Below are 6,000 nucleotides of genomic sequence, written 5' to 3' on the forward strand. Positions count from 1 at the left end.
TCTTTGATGTTTGAGAGGAGGCAATCATGTGGACTATGGAAGATCGTCCACGCAGCACTGATGTAGCCAGACATAGAAATATAGTGAGTGACAGGCCAGATAAAAGCTGTGAAAAGACAACCTCCACCAGTGATGTACAGACAGAGTTTACCATGGCTCTGCAAGAGATGGTTAAAATAATCACACAACAGGGTAAAGCCATAGGGGAGTTAACTAATGCAGTGAGGGAGCTCACAAGACAGACTGCCAGTTCTGAAGACAGTAGAGGTGTTAAAGCTAAGCCCAAGCCTAAGTACACTAGAGAGGGTCAGCCTATTTGTCTCCGATGTGAAGGGGTGGGACATATGGCCAGACACTGTAATGCACCCCGACAACCTACGAGCCAGTCTGCAACCATGCCCAGTTCACCGCTAACGAGCACCCACCATTGCTATGAGCCGGGCAATGCGAGGCAAGTCAGAAGGCTCAAAGGAAGCTCTAACCAAGGAACATTTTCTAGAACATGCTGTTGGTCAGTGCCCTGAAGTAGATATCCAGATAGGTGGTGTATCCCTTAGATGTCTGCTTGACACAGGAAGTAATGTAAGCACTTTGACAGAAAGCTTTTTCAGAAATCATCTCCAGGGAGAAGATGAAGATACGCACTGTACTGCCAAGTGGCTTAAAATCACAGCAGCCAACCAGTTGCCACTGCCCTATTTAGGCTATGTAGAGTTAGATGTACAGGTCATGGGGCTCACTATACCTGAATGTGGTTTTCTTATAATCAAAGATGATAAAGCAGAAAGAGACAATCCCAAATGGTTGGATTCGTCATCCCATGGCATTATAGGGATGAACATTGCAAAACGATGTAGACAGTTAGTACTCTCAGAGTTTGACACCACTCTAGGGGGAGAGCTGGAGTCCAGCTGGAGGAAGGCCTGCCACTGCGTACAAGCTGCTGAGCTTGTGGAAAAGGTGTCTACTGCCCGTGTTGCAAGCAAACACAAAGTGCGGGTGCCTGCCTCATCCCTGACCACTGTCTATGCAAGGGGCCATGGCAAGCAGTTTGGTAGCGCATTGGTTGAACCAGGGAATGTTCAGCTCCCAGGTGGCTTATTGGTGATCCCAACTCTAGTGTCAACTAACAGCCTGGTATTCCCAGTACAGGTGATGAACATCTCACAGGAGGATATCTGGCTTCCACCTAAGGCTAGACTAGGCATTATTAGTCCTGGCCGCTGCATTGAGGGTGACCCATGCGAGGTGAAATTTGAGCGCATATCTGCCAACCACGAGGAGGTGACTCTTAACCAAAAGGACTGTCAGGGGGCCAACAGCTGCGTACAGGACTTATTGGGAAGATTACACATACTGTAGGTGGCACACCAGGACAACAGGTCGAGGTCAGAACTCTTTTGAAAAGGTATGCGGATGTTTTTGCACTTCATGATGAGGATTTGGGGTACACTGATCGTGTGAAGCATGAAATTCCTGTTGTAGATGAAGCCCCTGTCTCTCAGCCATACAGGCGCATTCCACCAAATCAGTACAAAGAGGTCAGGGAGCACATTTCTGAACTGTTGAGAAAGGGGGTGATTCAGGAGAGTTTGAGTTCCTATGCTTCACCAGTTGTTCTGGTAAGCAAGTCAGATGGGAGTCTTAGACTGTGTGTAGACTACTGCAGACTAAATGCGAAGACCAGGCGTGATGCATTTCCACTCCCTCGCATTGCGGAGAGCCTGGATGCCTTGAGTGGTGCAGAGTTCTTCTCAATCATAGATCTTGCCAGTGGCTACCATCAGGTAGTGATACATGAGAAAGACAGAGACAAAACAGCATTTACCACACCATTTGGCCTGTATGAATACTCAAGGATGCCTTTAGGGTTATGTAATGCCCCCGCGACGTTTCAACATCTTATGCAGGCCACAATGAGTGATTTGGTCTTTCAGATTGTGTTGATCTACTTGGATGATCTGCTTGTGTTTTTATCAACATTCCAGGATCACATTGTGAGACTGGAGACTGTTTTGAAAAGGCTGACGGATACGGGGCTGAAGGTTAAGGTTGAAAAGTGCCATTTTCTCCAGCCCAAGGTCAAGTTTCTCGGTCATGAAGTGTCGGCTCAGGGAAAAAGCACAGATCCTGGCAAGATAAGCACTGTGGAAAAATGGCCCATCCCTAGTACTGTGAAAGAGCTAAGGTCCTTTTTAGGATTTTGCAGCTACTATAGGAGATTCATTGAGGGCTTTTCCCAAACTGCGGGGCCACTCCATGATGTAGTGAATGTCTGTGTTAAGGAGATACAGTAAGTCATGTCAGGGCTAAACAGCTTTTTGCTTCAGCCTGGACACCGCAATGCTTAAAAGCTTTTGAGTTGCTTAAGGAAAAGTTGACTAGTGCCCCTTTTCTAGGCTATGCTGACTTCAGTCTCCCTTTCACGCTGGAAACGGATGCTAGCAGTCTTGGATTAGGCGCTGTCCTGTCCCAGAAGCAGGGGGGAAACTTTAGCAGCATGAAGCTCAAACTCCTAGCGTTAAATTCAATTCAATTCAATTTTATTTATATAGCGCCAAATCACAACATAAGTCGCCTCAAGGCGCTTCATAGATACAGAGAAAAACCCAACAATTAAAGTGGGCAGTGACAGAAAAATTTAGGAGTTATCTGCTGGGGTCCAAGTTCACAATCATAACGGAAACAATCCCCTGTGCCACCTGCCCACTGCTAATTTAGGAGCCATTCAACAGAGGTGGGTAGCTCAGCTGTCTGTGTTTGACTTCGATGTTAAGTATCGCCCTGGCCGCTACAACACTGCCGCTGATGCCCTCTCTCGGCAACCAACAGTTGACACGGCAGAACCTGACAGTGAGGATGCAGAATATGATGGCTCTATAGCCATATGTAATGTGCTAAGGGCAGGTACAAGTCTAGACTCAGATCTTGTCATGGTTGGAGTTGAGGCTTGTAGGATCAGACTGCTGCAGGCCTCTGAACCAGATGAGGAAGCAGTCAGTGAGGCTGTGCTGGGCAACACCCCAATGATGCCTGGTTATTCCAATGCGGAACTCTATCGCTTCCAAGTGTCAGACCCAACAATTCGTGTCTTGAGAGAGTTTTGGAGCAGACAAAAGAGACCTACCTACAGAGAGAGAGGGGGTCTGTCTAAACCAGTACGTTCTCTACTGAAGCAGTGGCCTCGGATCAGAGAAAAAGATGGACTGCTATACCGTGTGATTGAGGATGCTCACCTTGGACAGTGCCATCAGCTGCTACTACCTGCCTGCCTTAAAGAAAAAGTGCTCAGGAGTGTGCATGATCACATGGGACACCAGGGAATTGAACGCACACTGGGATTGTTGAAACAAAGATGTTTCTGGGGGGGGGGCATGTTTGAAGATGTTGAGCACTGGGTGAAGAAATGTCAGAGGTGTGTGTATACAAAGATGCCTCAACCCAAAGTTCAGGCACCCCACGCTCCATTTTTGGCTACCCGCCCACTTGAAGTTGTTGCTGTTGATTATACCACCTTGAGCGGACTACAGATGTTTGTGAAAACGTTCTTGTAATGACTGATGTGTTCACCAAGTTCAGTCAGGCATTTGCCACACGAGATCAAAAAGCAGATACCACAGCTAAGATTATCCTGAAAGAGTGGTTCATGAAATATGGGGTACCAGATCGCCTGCACTCAGACCAGGGCAGGAATTTTGAAAGCGCAGTGATTGCTGAGCTATGCAAACTGTATGGAGTCAAGAAAACTCGTACAACACCCCACCACCCTCAGGGTAACCCTCATTGTGAGAGGTTCAACAGGACTTTGCACAACATCCTCTGTACGCTTCCCCCTGAGAAGAAGCGGCGCTGGCCCGCGCATCTGTCAGAGCTGGTGTATGCTTACAATGTCACGCCGCACTCGACCACAGGGTATTCTCCCCATTACCTGCTGTTTGGGGTCCACCCACATCTACCCATTGATGCATTGTTGGGCCGGGAAGAAGTAAAGGATGACAAACTGGACTGGTTATTAGTGCATCAGGAGCGTCTCCAGGATGCACATGCCAGAGCCAGAGAATTTGCCGAACGGAAGGCTACAGAGAGAGTGGTTCAGCAGCAAGGAAAGGTGTTCTGTCCACCTGTTGACATCGGACAGTTTGTGTATCTCCGTTACCGACCACCTGGAAGGAATAAAATTCAAGATGCCTGGGCAGCCCCTGTGTATAAAGTGGTTGATATCCAAGGGACAACATACACAGTAGTGCCACTGGAAGGAGGGCCGGTGAAAAGAGTCCACAGATCTAACTTGAGGCCATGCGTGGGGTCTATACCTGCACCCAAGCCAAGGCTACGTGACCAGGAAGTCAGTTCTGCAGATGAGCACCAAGTGTCTGATATGGAGGTTGAGCATCCAGAGTTTGCCTTGATGGAGGAGGTCCAGTACCCAATGGAGCTGCCAGTGGCTCAGGGACCTGGGAACTTGGTTCCGATGGTCGACGAACCTGGAAACCAATTGGAGAATGGAACTGAAAATATGGGTGAGGATCTGCTAGGGCAGGAGAGCAGCGACTACCCTGATGACCTCGAGGTGGAGCCAGCAGCTTACCTTCCACCTGGACCAGGAAGCATTGGATTCTCCAGTGAAGAACCGGTGGCAAAACCTGTTCCAGCTCCTAGGAAAGGAAAGAAAGGGAAAGCGGAGGCAGGTCCACCCACACCTGCTACACGCAGGAGTAGGAGAGAAACTGCAGGGGTCCACACAAACCCATTTAATCTACCTAGGTCAGCATGCAATGCAGTATCCTTCAGTCCAGATGTACTCTCCCAGGTGTTAGCCGGTATGGTTCTCTACACCACCAAACTCAGGGGAATGGTGGATGAGCAGAGGGTCACCGAGGACGTTGACTCGTAGCAGGGGAGAATGTAGCCAAGTGAACTAATACTATGCATGGAAAGGGTTTAAAAAGAGGGGATTGTGTTTTTGACTGGTTGCCTGTCTACCGGAGGTCTGTTGTAGGGTTGTCATGGTGATGACTAGACCTCGCGTTTTAGGGGTATACTGTCCCTTTAAGAGCCGTCGTAAGCCAGAGCACGCATGCACTCAAGTTTGCGTCACACACTGAGCGCTGTGAGCGGGAGCACTGGAGAGTTAGAGACTGCAAAAGATTCTGTGGCTAGCTACACAAGAGGTAAATGTGCTAAAAAGTGTAGCATACTGCAAAATATTGTCACCAGTGTTGTAGTAGACTGTAATTAGCTAAGTTTCTTTAGCAATGACTCCATGTTTGTGACCATTTGTGTAGAGTTCTTAACGCGCGACGGGTGCATGTTTAATGGTCACGTGCTGTGAAAGGGACTGAAGAGCGGGTTGGCGTGAGTAGTGACAGTGTCCTAACAGATTTCAAAGTTGTTAGGTTTACACTGTTATTCACTTTGCATAACTCTGTATGTTTCTGTTTGATTCAGAGGGGAGATCACTTGCTGTGTGATTCCTGTGTGTGTACTTGTCCTAGCACAGTAGCTGTGTGGAGAAACCGAAGTGAGTTCATGATGTTCTCCCATAGAAATGTATGTTTAAAAGAGAGTTTACAGTGCACTTTATTGCCAGTTGACCTGCGAAGTTGTGAGATGTAAACAATGTGTTTATTTGTTTTGTTTTCTCTTTTTTTGTTGTATTTGTTTCTTGACAGGTCCCTACTGTTGTCTATACTGTTTGAATTTAACATGTACATATGATAGTTATTGTTGTCTCAGACCCTGAAAGGCAGTTTTAGGCTGAGCCAGTGGAATAGTTAAATTTTGCCGTTTCACTCAAAACTACAGAATTAAAACTGTGCTCCTCCGAGTACAGTCGGAGATTAAAAAAGCCCACAAAAGAGTATTTCCTGTGTCCTGTTTCATTCCATGACCGGGCCACATGTATATCCATTAATGTATATAAAAAAAGCTATATAACTGTCAGAATTTCAGACTGTTTTGAGATGGCTTTTTTGACAATGCAGTTCTCATTTTACTCTA

This window comes from Mchenga conophoros, linkage group LG17, assembly GCF_057382185.1.
Source record: "Mchenga conophoros isolate Kocher_MC1m ecotype Shallow Benthic linkage group LG17, M_conophoros_male_GT1.1, whole genome shotgun sequence".
In the NCBI taxonomy this organism is placed as follows: Eukaryota; Metazoa; Chordata; class Actinopteri; order Cichliformes; family Cichlidae; genus Mchenga; species Mchenga conophoros.